The sequence below is a fragment of the Chionomys nivalis genome, chromosome 12, assembly GCF_950005125.1.
Source record: "Chionomys nivalis chromosome 12, mChiNiv1.1, whole genome shotgun sequence".
Taxonomy (NCBI): Eukaryota; Metazoa; Chordata; class Mammalia; order Rodentia; family Cricetidae; genus Chionomys; species Chionomys nivalis.
Window position 1 is genome coordinate 73,728,803 of NC_080097.1, and position 24,799 is coordinate 73,753,601.

The 24,799-nt window shown below is 38.4% G+C and overlaps 1 pseudogene; it reads left to right on the forward strand.

Annotated features, from left to right (window-relative positions):
* Positions 1-6,463: 6,463 nt before the first annotated feature.
* Positions 6,464-7,388, forward strand: LOC130885056 (olfactory receptor 11H7-like; annotated as a pseudogene).
* The last annotated feature ends 17,411 nt before the right edge of the window (positions 7,389-24,799 follow it).

The window sequence follows — 24,799 nt, forward strand, 5'->3', positions numbered from 1 at the left end:
AAACGGGGAGCAGGTTGAAATTTTAATTAAAAAAGAATAAAAATAAATAAAAAAATCTAACTGTTTGCTGATGATACGATAGTTTACATAAGCAATCCCAAAAATTCTATCAAAAAAACTTCTACAACTCATAAACACTTTCAGTATTGTAGCAGGGTACAAGATCAAATCAAAAGAATCAGTAGCCCTCCTCTACACAGATGATAAAAGGGCTGAGAAAGAAATCAGAGAATCAACACCCTTCACAATAGCCATAACTAGCATAAAAATATCTCAGAGTAACTCTAACCAAACAAGTCGAAGACTTGTATGACAAGAAATTTAAATCTTTGAAGAAAGAAATTGAAGAAGACACCAGAAAGTGGAATGATTTCCCATGCTCTTGGGTAGGCAGAATTAACATAGAAAAAATAGCAATCTTACTAAAAACAATCAATAAATTCAATGCAATGCCCATCAAAATCCCAGCAAAATTCTTCACAGACATTGAAAGAACAGTACTCAACTTGATATGGAAAAAACAAAAAACCCAGGATAGCCAAAACAATCCTGTATAATAAAAGAACTTCTGGAGGCATCACAATCCTTGACTTCAGACTCTACTACAGAGCTACAGTACTGAATACAGCCTGGTATTGCCACAAGAAAAGACAGGACGACCAATAGAAATGAATAGAAGACCTGAATCTCAATCCACATACCTATGAATACCTGACTATACAAAGAAACAAAAATATCAAATTGAAAAAAGAAAGCATATTTAACAAATGGTGCTGGCATAACTGAATATCAAAATGTAGAAGAATGAAAATAGATCCTTATCTATCAATATGCACAAAATTCAAGTCCAAATGGATCAAAGACCTAAACACAAAGCCAATCACACTAAACCTTATAGAAGAGAAAGCGGGAAGTACACTTGAATGCATTGGCACAGAAGACCACTTCCTAAATATAACCCCAGCAGCATAGATGCTGAGAGAAACAATTAGTAAATGGGATCTCCTGAAACTGAAAAGCTTCTGTAAAGCAAAGGACATGGACAACATGACAAAATGGAAGCCTACAGAATGGGAAAAGATCTTGACTAACCCCAAATCAGACAGAGGTCTGATCTTCAAAATATACTAAGAACTCAAGAAATTGGTCATCAAAAGAACAAATAATCCAATTTTTAAAATGGAGTACAGACATAAACAGAGAACTCTCATCAGAGGAATCTAAATTAGCTGAAAGACACTTAAGGAAATGTTCAACATTCTTAGTCATCAGAGACATGCAAATCAACACAACTCTGAGGTTCCAACTTAACGCCGGTAAGAACGGTCAAGATCAAAAACACTGATGACAACTTATGCTGGGTAAAGGGAACATTTCTGCATTGCTGGTGGGAATGCAAGCTGGAACAACCCCTTTGGATGTCACTGTGGTAATTTCTCAGAAAATTAGGAAACAACCTTCTGCAAGATCCAGTAATACCACATTTGGGTATATACCCAAAGGATGCTCAATGCTACAAGGACATGTGCTCAACTATGTTCATAGCAGCATTGTTTGTCATAGCCAGAACCTGAAAACAACCTAAAGGCCCCTCAACCGAAGAATTAATAAGAAAAATGTGGTACATTTACACAATGGAGTACTACACAGAAGAAAAAAAATGACATCTTGAATTTTTCAGGAAAATGGATGGAGACAGAAAACACTATTTTGAGTGAGGTAACCCAGACACAGAAAGATGATTATCACATGTACTCACTAATAGGTGGTTTTTAAACATAAAGCAAAGAGAAACAGCCTACAAGCCACAATCAAAGAGTACTTAGACAACAATGAGGACCCTAAGAGAGACTTACATAGATCTAATCTACAAGGGAACTAGAAAATGATAAGATCTCCTTAGTAGATTGGGAGCCTAGGGACCTTAGGAAAGGGTTGATGAGGGAGGAAAGAAGCAGAGAGGGGAGCAGAATAAAATGTACAGCAAAATAAAATTATTTTGAAAAGAACAGATATTTTGAATGTAGTTAGGGATTATACTGGCTTAGTAAAGTGGTGGTTGTGGGCTCTTCTCTAATTATCCATGACTTCACTAGCCCTGGGAGATGGCCAGGTCTCCAACATACGTATGATTTTCCTCTTGTTGAGCAGGTCTGAAGCACAGATAGAGAGCTGTTGGGTACCAACAAGGTATTGAGCAGGTCTGAAGCACAAATAGAGAGCTAGTGGGTACCAACAAGGTATGCCTGCCACTTACTGCACCCTTTGAGTAATTGTACCACGTTGGTTGTCACCATTCATGGACATCACAGCTAGTGGGACTGTGGGTTGCTTCCTTCTTTTGGAAGCTTCCATGCAACCTGCTGGTTCTACAAGCAGCTAACAGATGCTGAGAGCAGAGGAAACAGTGTTCCCGAAAGAAAAATACATCAGTGAAATATATAAAATCAAATGGTTACCCTAAAATCACACATAAAGTTAGCTATATAGACTGATCAGATTGTGTTTATGTATGTAATGGTGTGTGTGCATGTGTGTAACAACAATTAATGGAAAATGAAGCCTTAAATTTGGGAAGGATAAAGAAGGGGTAGATATAAAAGATTTGAAGGGAGGACAGAGAAGGAGCAAATGATGAAATCTTAAAAACTAAAAGACAAATTTTAAAAATAAAATACAATAAAGGAAAGTTTAGAATAAAGGTGTTTAATTGGGCATCTATGTATCTCATGACAAGTTTCAAGAGGCTATGTGATCTGTGGCATATTATCTTCAATAATCCCTGTAGATCAATTTATCAAAAACATTAATGAAATCCCATGACAAGAAGCAAAAAGATCCCCAAGGACAACATGAGAAATAATAAGTTCATTTGAACAGAGAGTAGAAAAATATCAACAGTGGACAACATAGGGAGCAAACTGGGACCAACACATAATCATTACACAGTGAGAAACAGAACACCACACTGTAGTAGTGCCGAAGAAGCAGAATCAGTAATGTATGAGGTGCTTATGCACAGCCTCCGTGTTTGATCCAGGAAAGGAGGGAAGCTCTGTGGCCTTATACAGACTCCAGGAAGACGTCATGCCTGACAGGCATTGGTGCTGTTGTGCATGACAGGTGAGCCTGCTTACTAATACATCTCTTCATACAATATGCTCAAGGGGCTGTCAAGGAATATCAGTTTGTCCTTCTGCTCCAAACTGAAGGAAAAGAATTAGAGTGTTTAGATCGCCATGGAATTTACCCACTCCAAAGCCAATGTGTGAAACAGGAACGAAGTCGTGCACAGGCCTTCCCCTCAAGGACGTGGCTTAGACAGCAGGAAGCTAAGGCTTTCAACATTATTGTGCAAAATACTGAGGGAATGGCTCTGTCTACTGAGAGGGAAACCAATAGGAAACAGCATTTGATGCTATTGTATTTCTCTCTGTTACAGCCTCACCTGTTGCACTGTCCAATAGGAAAGTCTCTGGGTGTGGTGGTGTGTGTCCACTGGATGCACTTGATACGCTATGTACTGCATGCATTGGATGTAGTAGGTTGCACCGATACACTATGATGCAATAGATGCCCTATAATGTGCTAGTACAGCAAGCATTAAAGGAAAAAAAGGTTCTTGAGTTTGACGCCAGTCTGAGCTACATAGGGAGGCCTTGGAAATAGAGACCACTTCCTTGAGGAGAGAAGGAAAAAGAGGAAAAAACTGAGGATGAGGAGAAGGAAGAGAAGGCACTTGTGGCTGTAAGATCAAACCTGTGTTAATGCAAAAAGCTTTCCCTTGCATGCTTTCCACTGCATTCTACGTGAATTCTTAATCCTCCTCAACACTGATTTTTAATGTCAACAGAAGTAATCTATAACTGATACACGTGCAGCTCAGAATTATATATTTTGACTTGGCATCAAAATCTATATCCTGACTTCAATGCCATTGTTGTTGCTGCCTCATTCCAGGTAAAGGGATTATTGGAATTCTGTTGAGCAGGGGTTTCTTATATGGAAAGCAGCAGAATGTGTGTTTGCTTCTGTAGTAGGGGAGTATTCTTTCTTGTTTTACGAATTGAGCCTCAATTTAAGTTGGTTTAATTTCTAATAATCTTAGTTTTAAAAGCTGAAAACTTCTCCATCCTCATCACTCTCTCCTTCTCTTCATAGCTTGTTATCTAACACCAGGGAAGTGCATTTGATAGTATTCACTTGGGTTCTCACTAATCTGCTGTTCCTGTGACCACTACACCATGTCAAGTATATTAACCTCATCTAATAGCATTTCTGCAATAGCCTGATTCTGCTTTCTTATGGTCAATGGGTACTATAAATGCTAAATATACCATTTTTATTAAAAAAAAATACTAGAACACAAATTTGGTTCTTATTAATTAAAAGTTAAAAATATTTTTGTTTAGACAGGCATGATGTTCATGACTGTATCTACCACTCAGAAAACTAAGACAAGAAGACGAAGGTTCAAAAGATTGCCTAGGAGATTACATAGCAAGTTTCAGGCCAGCCAGTACTGTACATAATAAAACTCTAGCTGTAAAAAGTAACTTTAAAAGATTCTATTTATATCCTACAGCTGTAGTTGTGCTTTTTCTCTATGCTCTGTGTTATGATTTGCATCTCTTTAAGTGACAAGCCACACCCACTTCCTCCCCCATCTGCTGAGGCAGGCTGATCTTCAGCTCCAGCCTGAGCTCACTCTTTTTCCATCTTCCTCTCAGAGAGGCAGCTTCACTTCAGTCTCTCTCCCCACTTCTCCGCTCCCCCCTTTTCTCTCTCTGTCCTCATCTCCTTTCCCCTACCTTCTCTCCTCTAAGTAATAAATATCCAGTTCTATTCTGTATGATGTGTCTGCCCACATTTCTCCCGCCTGCTCGCCTGCCTTACCTGCTCACCGCATGGCTGAATCTACGTGTCTCTCCAGGCCAGGGAACCACATTGCTGCCAGGACCAGACCACCCCACCGCAAGCTTCTCAGGACCTGCTGGCAACAAAAATAATAATACTCTGCTTATTTTGCTTTTTCTTTCTTCCTCTTCTTTTGTTTTTCTTTATTTGTATAGTGCAGGTAATGAAAGGCAGGGTCTCACACACAATAGACAAATACTTTGCTACATCCTCAGCTTGAGTCTTAAAAGGATTTTTCCTTGGAAACTGTGACAGTAGAGAAAGAAAACTAAAAGGAGGATGAACTGAGAAGGGAAGTGAAATTCACAGAGCTGTAATAGCCTGACTATGTGCCAGAGAATAATAACCCACCTGTTCTGTACAATCAGCATGTGCTTATAAAAAAGAAGGCAAACATATCTGTGATTACTATGTTCTGGAAAGGGGGAAAATTTTGGAATGTCAGTAAATTGTATTTAAATAACTATTTTTATTTATGTACCACATTTTGTTATTGGACATATTTTAAGTGAACTAGGTTAGGCTCTGAATAATGAACTTTAGAGGAAGTTCTGAAACTAATAAGAAGTGCCTTAGGGGAAAATCTCATAAATATTCTCATACACGCTCATACATTATGTCCATTTTTAATACAGATAATTTTTAGATTTTTTTTACAACAATACTTCTCTATGTAACTTTGGCTGTCCTGGAACTCATTCTGTAGACCAGGCTGGCCTCAAACTCAGAAAAATCCACCAGCCTCCACATACCTGAGTGCTGAGATAAAAGGTGTGTGCCACCACTACCCAGCAATACGATACTTTCAAATGTATAAAGAAGCGTGATAAATTGCCATGTAGAATAAAATGGAATAATAATACTGGTTTTTTATTGCCAAAACCAAATAATCACTTATAAAATTATAAATTAATTATTATAATACAAACATATTTAAAAAGGAAAAAACAAACTGCTATAAAATTATTTATCATTATGACTTCTTTTTCTTGTTACTATTAAACATACTAAAAAATAAAGTCTCTTATGGAAGGAGCTGCAAAAATACTGAATAATGTCGTTATGAGCCTTCAAATAATACAAACTCTACTGACAATAATGTCGTTATGAAGCCTTCAAATAATACAAACTCTACTGACAACAATGGCGTGCAGTCCTCACATTGGGAGGAGATGGCACTTTGGTTGCCTCTGAACAGCGTTCAGTGAGAACCAAGCCAGCAAAAAACAAACAATTTTACCATTGTTTAAATATTTTTATTTGATCGTTTGTACCTGTTTCTCTGGTGCTGGGGATCAATCACAGGGTTTTACTAAGAATGTGATATATCACTAAACTAACAAAGATTAAATTTAGTTGATCTTCCTCAAAGCTTAGATTTCATCTTGGAAGCTGAAGGATACACTCAGAAATAGGATAGGATCAGCTCAAGGTTTATTTTTAACTATTCAATATATTTGCCTTCATGAGTCAAACCCTTAGTCCCAGAAAAGCTTCAAGATGTCTTACCAACATCTATCTATCTTCTCCCCACAGGCTGCTGCTCATGAATCAGTCACAGGCATCCACAGTGACATATTTTGTCTTGCTGGGCTTTCCTGGTCCCGGGAAGATTCAAATCACACTTTTCTCACTGATCCTGCTGGTCTACATGATAACCTTGACCGGAAATATGGCCATCATTTGTGCAGTAAGGTGGAACCACCAACTCCACACCCCTATGTATATGTTCCTGGCCAACTTCTCCTTCCTAGAAATCTGGTACGTGAACTGCACAGTCCCCAACATGCTGGTCAACTTTCTTTCCAAAAATTATGTCCTTCTCTGGTTGCTTTATTCAGTTCTACTTCTTCTTTTCCCTGGGCACAACAGAATGTTTCTTCCTCTGTGCCATGGCGTACGATCGGTACCCACTGCATTATCCTTGCATCATGACTAGGAAATTCTGCAGTACCCTGGTTTCCCTCTGTTGGATCTTCGGATTTTTTCTATATTTGGTTCCCATTTCTTTCATTTCTCAGTTGTCCTTTTGTGGTCCCAACATCATTGATCATTTTCTGTGTGATGTGGACCCACTGATGGCACTGTCCTGTACACCCACACCTGTCATAAGGCACGTATTCTATTCTATAAGTGCTGTTATCATCGTTCTCACAAGTTTGTACATCCTAGGATCCTATATCCTGGTGCTCAGAGCTGTTCTTCGGGTTCCCTCTTCAGATGGATGACAAAAGGCCTTCTCAACCTGTGGATCCCATTTGCTAGTAGTGTCTCTGTTCTATGGAACCATAATGGTGATGTATGTGAGTCCCACATCTGGCAGCTCAGTTGCTATGCATAAAATTATTACACTGATATACTCTGTGGTGACACCAGCTTTAAACCCTTTTATCTATAGCCTCCATAACAAGGACATGAAATATGCTCTTCGTCGGGTCTTCTGTGGGAAGAGGGCTATTCAAAACTCATAAATAGGGTTTCCATACCTAACTGTGGGAAAACAAATGCTTCCTAAGGAATCTTCACAAATGTGACACATCCTCACACAAACACAGATATACATAAATCAAAATAAAAATGGATCGTGTTACTTTATTCTGGTTAGTGCAAATAATACATATCTTTAATGTCAGTTCTAGGGAGGCAGAGGGGGATACAACTCTAAGAGTTTGACGCCAGCTGGAAATAGATAGTGAAATCATGTCTCAAAATACAAAAAAAAAATGTCGAAACTGAAGAGATAGCTCAGCAGGTGCAGAGGGTAGCCAGCCCGACTCTAAAGGACAAATCAATGTGTGATACAAAGAATGGAGTCATGAAAGTGGCCCGAGCACTTTGGGGGAACCCAGAAGATCGTGAGTGGATCCCAAACATTGCACATTGAGTGATTTACACTGTTGCAGTTTGGTTTTGCTTTGTCCAGGTTATGATTGTGCTCTTCCCTCTTGAAGGAAGAAAGTATTCACATATTTTTTTATGGGATCCCACAGTGAAGAGACTGAATTTTTAAGGATATTTTAGATTTTAAAAGAGAATTTAGATTTTAAAGAGAATGAATTTTAAGGAGTTTGAATTTACGAAGACCATGGGACTTTTAATGTGTGCAAAATGTTTTATATTGTGATATTTATATTGTTTTAAAGTCCATACTACTACATGTACTATAGTCCTGTAGTGCCTGTACCTTGTGCATTATGGTACTATGAGTGTAGTGTTGTGCCTGCCCTATGGGACTGTTCACAATACTGGAATTAGGCTGGAGATTTAAAAACACACACACATTGAGAGAGACATGAGGACACCGGTCATTCTTGAAACAAGAACCACACCTCAACCTCAAAGACAGACACTACCTCAGAGTAAAGGGTTGGGAAAAGGTTTTCCAATCAAACAGACTTAAGAAGCAAGCAGGTGTAGCTATGCTAATTTCTAACAAAATTGATTTCAAACTAAAATAAATCATAAGAAATGGAAAAGGACACTTCATACTCGTAACAGGAACAATACATCAAGATGAAGTCTCAGTCCTGAATATCTTCACTCCTAATATAAAAGCACCCAAATATGTAAAAGAAAGATTACTAGAACTCAAACCACACATCAAATCTCACATACAAATAGTAGGAGATTTCAACAATCCTCTCTCACCATTGGACATGTCAACCAGACAGAAACTTAACAGAGAAATAAGAGAACTAACAGATGTAATGAATCAAAAGGGCTTAACAGACATATATAGAACATTCCACCCAAATAGGAAGGAATATACCTTCTTCTCAGCATCTTATAGAACCTTCTCTAAAATTGATCACATACTTGGTAACAAAGCAAACATCCACAGATACAAAAAAAAAATTGGAGTAACCACCTGTGTCTTATTGGATCACCATGAAGTAAAGTTAGAATTTAACATCAATTCCACCCCCAAAAATCCTACAAACTCATGAAAACTGAATAGCCAACTACTGAACCACCCCTGAGTTAAGGAAGAAATAAAGAAAGAAATTAAAGTCTTCCTTAAATTCAATAAAAATGAAGACACAACATACTCAAATCTATGGGACACTATGAAAACAGTGCTAAAAGGAAAGTTCATAGCACTAATTACCCATGTAAAGAAAATGGAGAAAGCACACATTAGAGACTTAAGGGTACACCTGAAAGCTCTAGAAAAAAAGAAGCAGACTCACCCAGGAGGAGTAGAAAACTGGAAATAATCAAACTGAGGGCTGAAATCAACAAAACGGAAACACAGAAAACAATCCAAATAATCAATGAAACAAAGAGTGGGTTCTTGGAGAAAATCAACAAGATTGACAAACCCCTATCCAAACTAATTGAATGGAAGAGAGAGAATATGCAAATTAACAAGATCAGAAATGAAAAGGGAGACATAACCACAGACACAGAGGAAAATGAATCATTAGATCTTACTACAAAAGCCTATATGCCACAAAATTGGAAAATGTGAAAGAAATGAACATTTTTTAGATAAGTACCATATACCAAAATTAAATCAAGACCAGGTGAACAATTTAAATAGACCTGTAAGTTACGAGGAATTAGAAGCTGTCATCAGAAATCTCCCTACCAAAAAAAGGCCTGGACCAGAAGGTTTCAGTGCAGAATTCTACCAGAACTTCCAAGAAGAGCTAATACCTATACTCTTTGCCAAACTCCTTTTATGAAGCTACAGTTACCCTGATACCAAAACCACACAAAGACTCAACCAAAAAAGAGAATTACAGACCAATCTCACTCATGAACATCGATGCAAAAATTCTCAATAAAATACTGGCAAACTGAATCCAAGAACACATCCAAAAAATAATACATTATGATCAAGTAGGCTTCATCCCAGGGATGCAGGGCTGGGTTCAACATACATAAATCTATCAATGTAATCCATAATATAAATAAAATTAAAGAAGAAAACCATGTGATCATTTCATTAGATGCAGAAAAAGCATTTGACAAAATTCAGCACCCCTTTATAATAAAGGTCTTGGAGAGATTAGGGATACAAGTTTCATTCCTAAATATAATAAAAGCAATATACAGAAAGCCAACAGCCAACATCAAATTAAATGGAGAGAAACTCAAAGTCAATCCACTAAAATCAGGAACAAGACAAGGCTGTGCACTCTCACCATATCTCTTCAACATAGTGCCTGAAGTTCTAGCAATAGCAATAAGACAACATAAGGAGATCAAGGAGATTCAAATTGGAAAGAAAGAAGTCAAACTTTCATTATTTGCAGATGATATGATAGAGTACATAAGTGACCCCAAAAACTCTACAAAAGAACTCCTACAGCTGATAAATACCTTCAGTGATGTGGCAAGATCCAAGATCAACTAAAAAAAATCATAGCCCTTCTATAGACAAAAGATAAAAAAGCAGAGGGGGAAATCAGAGAAATATCACCTTTCACGATAGCCACAAATAGCATAAAGTATCTTGGGGTAACACTAACCAAGGATGTGAAAGATCTATTTAACAAGAACTTTAAGTCTTTGAAGAAAGAAATTGAAGTGGATACCAGAAAATGGAAGGACCTCCCATGCTCTTGGATTGGGAGAATCAACATAGTAAAAATGGCAATTCTACCAAAGTCAACCTATAGATTCAATGTAATCCCCATCAAAATCCAAACAAAATTCTATACAGACCTTGAGAGAACAATAATAAACTTTACATGCAGAAACAAAAAACCCAGGATAGCCAAAACAATCTTATACAATAAAGGATCTTCTGGAGGCATTACCATTTCAGACATCAAACTCTTACAGAGCCACAGTAATGAAAAGAGCTTGGTATTGGCACAAAAACAGAGATGTTGACCAATGGAATAGAATTGAAGACACAGATATTAATCCACAAACCTATGAACACCTGATTTTTGACAAAGGCGCTAAAAGTATACAATGAAAGTAAGAAAGCATCTTCAACAACGGTGCTGGCATAACTGGATGTCAACATGTAGAAGAATGAAAATAGTTCCATATCTATCACCATGCACAAAACTCAAGTCCAAATAGATTAAAGACCTCAATATAAATCTGACCACACTGAACCTGATAGAAGAGAAAGTGGGAAGTAGTCTGCAACACATGGGCACAGGAGATCACTTCCTACGTATAACCCCAGTGGCACAGACAATAACAGCAACGATGAATAAATGGGACCTCCTGAAATAGAGAAATTTCTGTAAAGCCAAGGACACAGTCATTAAGACAAAAGGCAACCTACTGACTGGGAGAAAATCTTCACCAACCCTGCATCAGACAAAGGTCTGATCTCCACAATATATGAAGAACTCAATAAACTCGACATTAAAATTCTAAATAACCCAATACTGAACTGAACAGAGAATTCTCAACAGAAGAAGTTCAAATGACCAAAAGACACTTAAGGTCATGCTCAACCTTCTTAGCGATCAGGGAAATGCAAATCAAAACAGCTTTGAGATACCATATTACATCTCTTAGAATGGCTAAAATCAAAAACACCAATGATAACGTATGCTGGAGAGGATGTGGAGTAAGGGGTACACTCCTGCATTGCTGGTGGGAATGCAAACTTGTGCAGCCACTTTGGAAATCAGTGTGGTAGTTTCTTAGAAAATTGGGAGTCAACCTACCTCAGGATCTAGCAATTCCACTCTTGGGAATATACTCAAGAGATGCCCAATCATACTACAAAAGTATTACTTCAACTATGTTCATAGCAGCATTATTTGTAATAGCCAGAACCTGGAAACAACCTAGATGCCCCTCAATGGAAGAATGAATAAAGAAAGTGTGGCACATTTACACATTAGAGTACTACTCAGCAGAAAACAACAACAACAACAATGACATCTTGAATTTTGTATGCAAATGGATGGAAATAGAAAATACTATCCTGAGTGAGATAATCAAGACCCAAAAATATGAATATGGTATATACTCACTCATTAGTGGATTCTAGCCATAAACAAAGGACATTGGGCCTATAGTTCACAAGCCTAGAGAAGCTAAGTAATAAGATGAACCCAAAGAAAAACATATATAGATCCTCCTGGAAATTGGAAGCAGACAAGATCGCCAGGCAAAAGTTGGGAGCATGGGATTGGGACTGTGGGGGGCAAGGGGAGAGAAAGAGAGAAAAGGGTGAAGGGGAGGGTTGGGGAGAGCTCGGTGGAGTGGGATGGTTGAGATGGAGGAAGGATGGATATGGGAGCAGATATCTTAATTAAGGGGGGCATTGTGGGGTTGGCAAGAAGCTTGACTCTAGAGGGGATCCCAGGTGTCCATGGGGATGTCCCCAGTTAGGATACTGGACAGTGGAGTAGAGGATGCCTGAACTGGCCTTGTCCCATAGTCACACTGATGACTATCTGGAATATCACCATAGAACCTTTGTCCCATGGTGGATGGAGATAGAGACAGAGACCCACATGGGAGCACTAGACTGAGCTCCCAAGGTCCAGTTGAAGAACAGAAAGAGGGAGAATATGAGCAAGGAAGTCAGGACCATGCGGGGTTGGTTCACCCACTGAGACAGTGTGCCTGTTCTAATGGGAGCTCACCAAAACCAGCTGAACTGGGACTGAACAAGCATGGGATCATATTGGACCTTCTGAATGTGCTGGCACTGGCAATTGAAGCTGACTGAGAAGCCAATGATAATGGCCTTGGGATTTGTCTTTACTGCATGTACTGGCTTTTGGGGATCCTATTTTATTTGGATGCATACCTTCTTAAACCTGAATAGAGAGGGGAGGGCCTTGGACTTCTCACAGGGCAGGGTACCCTGCCCTCTATTAGAAGTAGAGGGGGAGAGGGAGGGAGTAGTGGGAGGAAAGTGGGAGGAAGTGGAAATTTTGAATGATATTATTTATAAACTAATAAAACAATTATTAGAAAAAATAAAAATAAATTATTCTCTCATAAAAAGTTTTGGCAGTCATAGATAGGTTGTTGTTGTTGTTGTTTTCCCTTTTAATGAAAATGGATTATTTTCTCATAGAATATATAAAGCAAAATCCATCACATTGACGTTGAACAAGGCAAGCCAACAGAATAAAAAGAGCCCCAAGAGAAGGCACAAGAATCATAGGCCCACATGTTCACACACTCAGGAGTCCCATAAAATTAGAAGCTATATATACAGAGGACCTGGTACAAACCTATGCAGGTCCTGTGGTTGCTGCTTTATTGTCTGTGAGCTCATATGAACTTTGAACAGTTGATTTAGAGGGCCTTGTTCTCCTCCCACCCTCCATCCCCTCCAGCTCTTTTACTCTTCCTGCCTCCTCTTCCACAGGGTTCTCTGAGCCCTGGGAGAGGGATCTTATGGAGACATTCCATTTAGAGCTGTGTGCACCATGGTCTCTCTGTCCTTTTGCATAATGTCTGTCTGTGGGTCTCTATTTGTTCCCACCTGTTGTAGGAGGAAGCATCTCTGATGATGACTGAATAAGACATTGATCTATGAGTATAACAGAATATTAATTAGGGTTATTAATCACTACTTTTTTTTAAGACTAGTAGTATTTGTTTTTACCCTAGGTCTCTGAGATATCTGATCTCTGGTTCTTGGTCACCCAAGCAGTGTTGATTGTGGGTTCCATTTCATGAAATGGACCTTAAATCAAATCAGACATTGATAACTCCCACAAAATTTGTGCCACCATTGCCCCAGCATATTTTTAGGCATGGCAACATTGTAGATCAAAGGTTTTTTTGGATGGGTTGTTGTTTATGTTTCTCTTTTGGTAGCTCCCAGAGTACCTTCCCATACCAAAGATGCTAGAACATAGGGGTGAAGGTTCCACGTAGACACCAGCTAGACCTCTCTATGTCCAATGAGTTGTGTGGGTCTTGTCTTCAGAAATGGGACCTTGATGTCAGTTTTTGGAAAGTGGACTATTGTCTTGGCAACAGCCTGGGTTATTTGGAAATTTCTTTTTGTTCCCTTTAGACAACAACTCAATTTCATGTCACCTAGTCCCAATATTAGAAGCCTCGTTTTATGACAAGAGACAACCAGTTGGGACCTGAGTCCCTTATTATTTGGAGACTTCATTAGGATCACCTTCATGTATTTTGGGAAGTTTCCACTGCTCTGGGTTTCAATACCATCTCTTAATAACCCCTCAGTTCTAGCTGTGTCTCTTTAAATTTCCTCCTCAAATTCATCTTCCCTCTACCTCCCCACTTACTTCCCATCACCCACTTCTCCCAGTCCAGCTATAAATCTATTCTGTATTCCCCTTCTAGATAGATTCATGTGTCTCCTGCCCATTCCCTTCCTCTATACCTAACCTCTCTGGGTCTATGAATTATAACTTTTTATCATTTATTTAATGACTAATATCCACATATAAGTGAATACAGAGAATACTTATTTTTCTGGGTCTGAGTTACCTCACTCGAGATGATTTTTTTCCTTTTTTTATTAAAAATTTCCACCTCCTCCTCGCCTCCCTTTTCCCTCTCCCTCCCCCCACTCCCCACCCCCACTCCCCTTCCCCCCTCTCCAGTCTGAAGAGCAGTCAGGGCTCCCTGTCCTGAGGGAAGTCCAAGGTCCTCCCCCTCCATCCAGGTCTAGGAATGAAAATCTAGATGATTTTTTATAGTTCCCATCAATTTGCCTACAAATTTTATGATGTCATTTTTAACATCTGAGTAAGAATACTACAATGTGCAAATGTTCCACATTTTCTTTATCCATTCTTCTGTTGAGAAACATCTAGGGTGTTTCTAGCTATTAGGAACAAAACAACAATAAACATGGTTGAGCAAGTGTCCTTGTGGTGGAATGGTGCATCCTTTGAATTTATGTCCTAGAGTGATATAGCTGAATCTTGAAGTAAACCAATTTTCATCTCTATGGCAACCTGCCACACTGATTTCCATAGAGATTATACAAGTTCGTACTCCCACCAGCAATGGAGGGGTGTTTTCCTCGTTTCACATTGTCGCCAGCATAAGCTGTCATTTATTTTATTGATCACAGCCATTCTGACAGGTTTAAGATGAAATACCGAAGCAGTTTTGATTTGCAATTCCTTGTGGCTAAGGATGTTGAACATTTGTTTCTCAGTCATTTAAGTTTCCCCTGTTGAGAATTCTTTGTTTAGATCTGTACCCCATTTTTAATTAGATTATTTGTTGGATGATATCTAGTTGCTTGAGTTCTTTATATATTTTTATATTAGTTCTCTATCAGATGTGGAGTTGGGAAAGAAAATTGTTTCCCATTCTGTAGACTGTCAATTTGTTCAAATGATATTGTTCTTTGCCTTACAGAAGCTTTTCAGTGATAACTCTAACCAAGCAAGTGAAAGACTTGTATGATAAAAATCTTCAAGTCTGTGAAGAAAGAAATTGAAGAAGATATCAGAAGATAAAAGACCTCCCATGTTCACGGATCAGTGGGATTAAGATAATAAAATGGCCATCCTATCAAAAATAATCTACAGATGCAGTTCAGTCCTCCATCAAAATTCCAACACAATTCTTCACAGACCTTGAAAGGATAATTTTCAGTTTCACATGAAAACACAAATACCCAGGATAGCTAATGCAAACCTGAACAACAGAAGAACTGCTAGAGGTTTTTTCATTCCCAATTTCAAGTTGTACTATAAAGCTAAGACAAAAAAAAAACTAAGACTTCTACCATAACTTTTATCAATAACATATGTCAATAACATTACCAAAGGAATGAATATGGTGAGTAAAACCATGTCTTATTATTAATGTAAAATTGGTCTCTAGGTGCTTAACATCTAAATTCTTTTCCCTCACTTAAGAGACCCTGGTTGTATTTCTTGTCACCATTATAAACTGAAAATAAAAGTATAAGCCATACCTTTGATACAAAATAAATTCACAGAAAATGGGAGAAGAAGAAGAAGAAGAAGAAGAAGAAGAAGAAGAAGAGGAGGAGGAGGAGGAGGGGGAGGAGGAGGAGGAGGAGGAGGAAGAAAGAAAGAAAGAAAGAAAGAAAGAAAGAAAGAAAGAAAGAAAGAAAGAAAGAAAGAAAGAAAGAAATGCAGCATGGTATGGTATTGGCATAAAAACAAAAACATTGATCATTGATCAATAGAATTGAAATGAAGACACAGACATAAATCCACACACCTATGGACACAACTTTTGATAAAGAATCCCGAAATAAGCATTTTAAAGTCTAGTTTCTTGAGTTCTTTATATATTTTGGAGATTAGACCTTTGTCTGTTGCAGGGTTGGTGAAGATCTTCTCCCAGTTAGTGGGTTGCCTTTTTGTCTTAGTGACAGTGTCCTTTGCTTTACAGAAGCTACTCATTTTCAGGAGGTCCCATTTATTCAATGTTGTCCTTAATGTCTGTGCTGCTGGGGATAAACATAGGAAGTGATCTCCTGTACCCATATGTTGTAGAGTACTTCCCACTTTCTCTTCTATCAGGTTCAGTGTGTTCAGACTAATATTGAGGTCTTTAATCCATTTGGACTTGAGTTTTGTGCATGGCGATAGATATGGATCTATTTTCATTCTTCTACACGTTGACAACCAGTTCTGCCAGCACCATTTGTTGAAGATGCTCTCTTTTTTCCATTGAATACTTTTAGCTCCTTTATCAAAAATCAGGTGTTCATATGTTTGTGGGTTAAAATCAGGGTCTTCTACTCGGTTCCATTGATCGACTTCTCTGTTTTTATGCCAATACCAAGCTGTTTTCAATACTGAAGCTCTGTAATAGACTTTGAAGTCAGGGATGGTAATGCCTCCAGATGATCCTTTATTATATAAGATTGTTTTGGCTATCCTGGGTTTTTTGTTTTTCCATATAAAGTTGATTAATGTCCTCTCAAGATCTGTGAAGAATTTTGATGGGATTTTAATGGGGATTGCATTGAATCTATAAATTGCCCTTGGTAGAATTGCCATTTTTACTATGTTGATCCTCCCAATCCAAGAGCAAGGGAGATCCTTCCATTTTCTGGTATCCTCCTCAATTTCTTTCTTCAGAGACTTAAAGTTCTTGTCAAATAGATCCTTCACTTCCTTGGTTAGGGTTACCCCAAGATATTTTATGCTATTTGTGGCTATTGTGAAGGGTGATGCTTCTCTGATTTCCCTCTCTGCTTCCTTATCCTTTGTGTATAGGAGGGCAACTGATTTTTTGGAATTGATCTTGTATCCTGCAACGCTACTAAAGGTGTTTATCAGCTGTAGGAGTTCTTTGCTGGAGTTTTTGGGGTCGCTTATGTACACTATCATATCGTCTGCAAATAATGAAAGTTTAACTTCTTCCTTTCCAATTTGAATCCCTTTGATCCCCTTATGTTGTCTTATTGCTATCGCTAGAATTTCAAGCACTATATTAAAGAGGTATGGAGAGAGTGGACAGCCTTGTTGTGTTCCTGATTTTAGTGGAATAGCTTTGAGTTTCTCTCCATTTAATTTGATGTTAGCTGTCAGTTTGCTATAAATAGCTTTTATTATACTTAGGTACGACCCTTGTATCCCTAATCTCTCTAAGACCTTTATCATAAAGGGATGTTGAATTTTGTCAAATGCTTTTTCAGCATCTAATGAAATGATCATATGGGTTTTTTCTTTCAGTTTATTTATATGATGGATTACACTGATAGATTTTCATATGTTGAACCAGGCCTGCATCTCTGGGATGAAGCCTACTTGATCATAATGGATAATTTTTCTAATGTGTTCTTGGATTCGGTTTGCCAGTATTTTATTGAGTATCTTTGCGTCGATGTTCATGAGTGAGATTGGCCTGTAGTTCTCTTTCTTGGTTGTATCTTTGTGTGGTTTTGGTATCAGAGTAACTGCAGCTTCATAAAAGGAATTTAGCAATGACTTCTCTGTTTCTATATTGTGAAATACCTTAAGGAGTATAGGTGAAATAAGCCGGGCGGTGGTGGCGCATGCCTTTAATCCCAGCACTTGGGAGGCAGAGGCAGGCGGATCTCTGTGAGTTCGAGACCAGCCTGGTCTACAAGAGCTAGTTCCAGGACAGGCTCCAAAACCACAGAGAAACCCTGTCTCGAAAAACCAAAAAAAAAAAAAATCCCGAAATACACACTGGGGAGAAATACAGTATTTTAAACAAACAGTGCTGGTCAAACTGAATGTAGAAGAATGCAAATAGGTCCATATTTATCACCCCGAATAAATTCAAGTTCAAGTGGATCAAAGAACTCAACATAGAACCAGATGCACCACACCTAATAGAAGAGAAAGTGAGGATTAACCTTGAATTCATTGGCTGTCTGAACAGAACACCAATAGCACAGGCACCAAATTCAACAACCATAAATGGGACCTCATGAAAATGAAAAGCTTCTGTAAGGCAAAGGACAGTGTCATGATATTTTAATATAGCAATTAAATAATAAAGATTTGGTACCAGGGAGTGGCCTGTTGCTATGAAGAACCTGACCATGTTATATTTGTTCATTTTTCAGAATGAGGAAGATTTTAGGACTTTACACTAGAAATGTCATAAATTCTGTAGCACAGCTTAACAAGCCATCCAGGTAGAAGCTGAGAAGACACTGCTGAGAGCAACATTGTCTGTGCAAGCCCAATTCAAGATGTCTCAGAAAGGAACAGTATTGACAGCTGGGCTACAGACCATTCTTGTGATGGCTTGACAAAGAATGTGGCTGCTTTCTGCACTTGTCCTAAGAACTTGCCTGAGGATAAGTATTTTAAAGCAATGGACTAATTTCTTGGAGGAGAGGATTTTGCAACAGTATAATATTAATTCTGTTGAGTAGTTATTAGTAATCATGTTTTTCTTGTTTATTTTTTTTCTGGCTTTTCGAGACAGGGTTTCTCTGTGGTTTTGGAGCCTGTCCTGGAACTGGCTCTTGCAGACCAGGCTGGTCTCGAACTCACAGAGATCCGCCTGCCTCTGCCTCCCGAGTGCTGGGATTAAAGGCGTGCGCCACCACCGCCCGGCTTCTTGTTTATTTTTGAGATTGTAATTTAATTATATTTCTCCCTTGCCTTTATTCAACCAAAATTCAACTGTATATTTCTTCCTCCTCTCCTTCAAATTCATGACTTCTTTCCTCATTAGTTGTAACATGAGGGCCTGCTTGTTGGGGTTTCTGCCCTGCCCAGTTCCCACAGTCATTATGTCCCAAAGAAAAATCACACAGAGAGTCTGCATTACTTATAAACCAATTGGCCAATTGGCCCATTAGCTCAGGCTTCTTATTAACTCTTATAGCTTACATTAAACCATTATTTTTATCAATGTTAGCCACATGGCTCAGTACCTTTTTCAGTGGGACAAGTCACATCCTGCTTCTTCAGTATCTGGACAGTACTCAGGAGAGAGCTTCCTTCTTCCCAGAATACTCCTGTTCTCATTGTCCCACCTCTACTTCCTTGTCTTGTTGCCCCACCTATACTTCCTGCCTGGCTACTGGCCAATCAGCATTTATTTAAAACATAATTGACAGCATACAGAATTGCCCTGCACCAATTAGTTGTTTATATATATATTTGTATATGTAGATTCATAAATATAATCTTTTGAACCCATATAATGTTATTTGTATGTATGTTTTCAGGGCTGATCATTTAGCACCAGACAATCAATTGGTGTGCCCTTCCCTGGGGAGGACCTCCTCTCCCACTCTCAGCTTTCCTCATAGTTCTTTGCCTATAGTTACATGTGGAGGAGATACATCCCTGAGGGCAGGCTCTGAGGTTTTAAAATTTCATGCCAAGACCAGTCTACAAGTGAACTCCCCCTCCACCTGCTGTCTGTAGATCATGAGGCAAAGCTCTCAGCTATGGCTCCAATGCCATGATGACAATGAACTAATCCTTTAATTCTGTAAGCAAGGCCCAATTAATTAAGTACTTTGTTTTATAAGAGTTGTCTTGGTCAATGGTATCTCTATGTAACACAATAACCATAACTAAGACACCCTCCTCCCAACTTCTTGGTTGCCTCCTTTTTGCTCCCTCGTGGTTCTTTTTCTCAGGACCCTATCAGAACACTTGTGTCCCACTGTTCCCATTTTATTTTGTAGTTACCTTTCTTGCTAATGAATCCCTACTCCCCATTTTCTCTGATCATATCACTTGTATCCAGCTATTCTCCTTTTACCCTGTTCCTACCTTCTGTATTTACTTTCCTACCCAAAAAAGGCACCCCTTCACATTTTTTCTGCATCAGAATACATGTCACCTGCTAGTCCCCTCTTTATTATTCCCCAACCTCACCTCCTGTCCTGGGTCCCATTTTACTTTCTTATGTTTTGTAATTGTTACAAGTTATGTTCACACATTTGAACATTAGTAGCTAGAAACTTTCTATAGGAGAAAACATTCAATGTTTGTCTTTCTGGATCTGAGTTAACTCACTGAGTATAATATTTTCTAGTTCCATCCATGTACCTACAAAGTATATCATTTCATTTTCCTTTGTAACTGACTAGTATTCCATAATGTAGATGCACCATATTTTCATTACCTATTCAACAGTGGTAGGATATTTAGGTTGTTTCCATTTCCTAGGTATTATAAATAAAGCAGCAGTAAACATGACTGAGCAAGCATCTGTGGGTGTCTTGGGGGATGTTGCACCATTTGAGTTGAAGATGATGAACACATTTGAAATATATTTCAATTTTTTCTTCCTTTGAGAACTCTCTATTATGGTCAGAGGCTCACTTTTCAGATGAGTCATTTATTTTCTGGACTATGGTTTTGTTTTGTCTTGTTTTAGTTTTAGTTTTTTATATATTCTGGCTCTTAAACCTCTGTCAAACAGACAGATGACAAAGTTGTCTCCAAATCTGTGGGCTTGCCCTTCACTCTGTTAATCGTGTTTTCAGCTGTGCAAAAGACTTTTAGTTCATGAAGTCCCATTTGTCAATTGTTGGCCCTAATTCTTGAACAAATTGAGACTGATTCAGAAAGTGCTTCCCTACACCTGTGTTGTGGAGAGTACTGCCTATGTTTTCTTCTAGTGGTTTCAGTGTTTCATGTTTCAGGTTTAGATCTTTTGTCTATTTGGAATTAATTTTTGTTCAAAGAGATAGATACGGATGTAATTTCAATATTCTGCATGTGGACATCCAGTTTTCCCAATGCCATTTTTTGAAGATGATTTATTTATTGCAACATATTTTTTTATGTATTTCTCAAATAGTAAGTAGCTGAAATTACATGTACTTATATTTTGGATCTTTGATTTTGTTCCATTCTCCTACATGTCTGTTCTGTACCAATACATATTGTTTTCCTTACTGTGACTCTGTAATATGCCTCAAGATCTAGAAATGTAACACTCTCCAGCAATGTCCTTTTTGATCAGGATTTTGACTATCTGGAGTCCTTTGTGGTTCCACATTAATTTTATGGTAGTTTTGTCTGTTTCTATGAAGAATGAAATGGGGATTTTTACTAGGGTTGCACTGAATCTGTAAATAGATTTTTGTAGAATGGTCATTTTTACAATATGAATTCTACCAATCCATGAGCATGGGATGTCTACCCAGTTTTCTAGTATCTTCCTGTATCTCTTTATTCAGAGATTTAAAGGTTTCTTCACAGAAGTCCTTCACTTCCTTGGCTAGGTTTATTCCTAGATATTTTATTTTCTTTGATACTGTTGTGAATAGGAGTGTGCCCACAATCTCCTCTGCACATTGGTTTTTCATATATAGGAAAGTCATTGATTTATGCAAGTTGATTATGTATCCTGACAACATTGCCAAATTTGTTCATTGTTTCTAGAAGTTTGCTGGTAGAATCTTGGGAATCTCTAATGTGTAGTATCATTTTATCTGCAAATAGGGATAGTTTGCTGTCTTCTTTCCTTGTTTGTATTCCTATAATTTGCTTCTCTTGCCTTGTTGCTTCAGCTAGTACTTTGAACACAATGTTGAAAAACAGTGAGGATAGTGGACATACCTGTCTTGTTTCTAACTTCAGGTGGATCACTTCAAGCTTTTCTCCATTTAGGATGATATTTCTCCTTTATAGCTTTTATTGTGTTGATATGTTTTCTCTGCTCTACATTCTCTGGGAAGTTTACCATGAAGGTATATTAAATTTTGCCAAAGGCCTTTTCTGAATACATTGAGATGGTCATGGGATTTTTGTCTTTAATTCATTTCTGCAGTTTATTACATTTATTGATTTGCATATATTGAAGCATCCTGCATTTCAGGGATAAAGCCAGTTTGGTCGTGGTTTATGATCTTTTTGATTTTTGCCTATAATCTGTTTGTAAAGATGTTACTAAGTAATTTTGAGTCTGTGTTCATCAGACATCTTGGCCTGTAGTTCTTTTCTTGTTCTGTCTTTAGCTGGTTAGGGTATTAGAGTAATAGTGGCTTCATGGAAGGAGTTTGGAAGTGTGCCTTCTGTTTCTTTTTTAGTCTTTTTTGCTTTGTTTTGTTTTTCTTTTGATTTTGAAAAGTTTAAGGAAGACTGACTATAGATCTTCTTTGAATGTCTGGTAGAATTCTGCTGTCCATCTGATCCTGGCCTCTTATTTGGTTGGCTGGTTGGTTGGTTGGTTGGTTTTGGAGTTTTTGACTTTTGTGTCTTTTTGTAGCTTAAAGGCTTTTTATTACTATTTCAGTTACCTCATTTGTTATGGCTCTATATAGGTTCTCAATTTCACCTTGATTTAATTTTGGTGATTAGGCTTACTATAGAAAATCATATACTTCTTTCAGATTTTTCCAGCTTAATAAAGTAGTTTTAAATTTTCTGTTTAGTATTCTGAATTTCTTTAGTGATTGTTGTAATGTTTGCTTGTTTATTTCTAATTCTGTACAAATGGGTACACTCTGTATTCCTTTTGGATAGTTGGGCCAAGGTCCTGTCTATTTTGCCTATCTTCTCAAAGAACCAGCTCTTGGATTTGTTTGGTTCTTTGTATGTTTTTGTTCTATTTTGTAAATTTTTACTTTCATTTTTATTATTTCTTGGATTAGCTGTATTTGGATTTAGTTTGTTCCTATTTTTCCAACTCTTTGAGTTGTATAATTAAGCTATTTATTTATGCTTTTTCTGATTTTTTTTCAACACAGTGTATTGTAAACATAGACCTGCCCAACTAAGAGATGCTACATAATTCATATTGTAAAAGTCGTAGGATTTATGTCATACATTAAAATGAAAGACAATAGAGTGACAACTTAAATGAGAGCTGATCAACAATGAAAAGATATTTCCATCCATTTGCATGCAAAATTCGAGAAGTCATTGTTTTTTACTGCTGAGTAGTACTCTAATATGTATATATTCCACACTTTCTTCATCCATTCCTCCATTGAAGGGCATCTAGGTTGTTTCCAGGTTTTGGCTATTACAAACAATGCTGCTATGAACATAGGTGAACAGATACTTTTGTCATTTGATGGGGCATCTCTTGGGTATATTCCCAATAGTGGTATTACTGGATCTTGGGGTAGGTTGATCCCAAATTTCCTGAGAAATCACCACACTGATTTCCAAAGTGGTTGCGCAAGTTTGCATTCCCACCAGCAATGAATGAGTGTGCCCCTTTCTCCACAATCTCTCCAGCAAAGGCTATCATTGGTGTTTTTGATTTTAAACAATGACTTCTCGAATTTTGCGTGCAAATGGATGGAAATAGAAAACACTATCCTGAGTGAGGTATCCCAGACCCAAAAAGAGGAACATGGGATGTACTCACTCATAATCGGTTTCTAGCCATAAATAAAGGACATTGAGCATATAATTTGTGATCCTAGAGAAGCTAAATAAGAAAGTGAACCCAAAGAAAATCGTATAGTCATCCGCCTGGAGAGGGGAAGTAGACAAGATTGCAGGGCAAAAACTGGGAACTTGCGGGTGAGGTGGCATGGGGCAAAGGGGAAATGGAATGAGAAACATGAGAAGGGGAGGATGGGAGGAGCTCGGGGGATTGGGATGGTTGGGATATAGGAAGGGTGGATACGGGAGCAGCGAAGTATATATCCTAACTAAGGGAGCCATCTTAGGGTTGGCAAGAGACTTGACTCTAGAGGGGTTCGCAGGTGTCCAGGGAGATGTCCCCAGCTGGTACCTTGGGCAACTGAGGAGAGGGAACCTGAAATGACCCTATCCTATACTGATGAATATCTTACATATCACCTTAGAACCTTCATCTGGCGATGGATCGAGGTAGAGACAGAGACTCAATTTGGAGCAACTGTCTGAGCTCTTAAGGCCCAAATGAGGAGCAGAAGGAGGGAGAACATGAGCAAGGAAATCAGGACCATGAGGGATGCACCCACCCACTGTGACAGTGGAACTGATTTATTGGGAGCCCACCAAGGCCAGCTGGTCTGGGACTGAATAAGCATGGGTTGAAACCGGACTCTCTGAGCATGGCGGACAATGAAGGCTGATGAGAAGCCAAGGACAATGGCACTAGGTTTCGATCCTAATACATGAACTGGCTTTGTGGGAGCTTAGCCTGTTTAGAAGCTCACCTTCCTGGACGTAGATAGAAGACCTTCGTCTTCCCGCAGGGCAGAGAATTTGGACTGTTCTTCAGTATCGAGAGGGAGGGGGAATGGTGTGGGGGGAGGAGAAGAGGAGTGGGGATAGGGGGAGGGGAGTGAGGGGAGGGGCAATATTTGGGAGGAGGGGAGAGAAATGGGAAACGGGGAGCAGGTGGAAATTTTAATTAAAAAAAGAATAAAAAAAAAAGAAAAAGAAAAAAAAACAATGAAAAGATACTAGTCACAGTTACCCACAACACAACCATTCATTAGCTGTTATACCCACTCAAGAGAAAACAATCAAGAGATCGCTAGCAGTGAGAGTCTCCAGCCCTATAAATCTCCTTTGTGGGACTTCTTTCCATTTGTCCCAGAGGTTTTTCTGAGTTG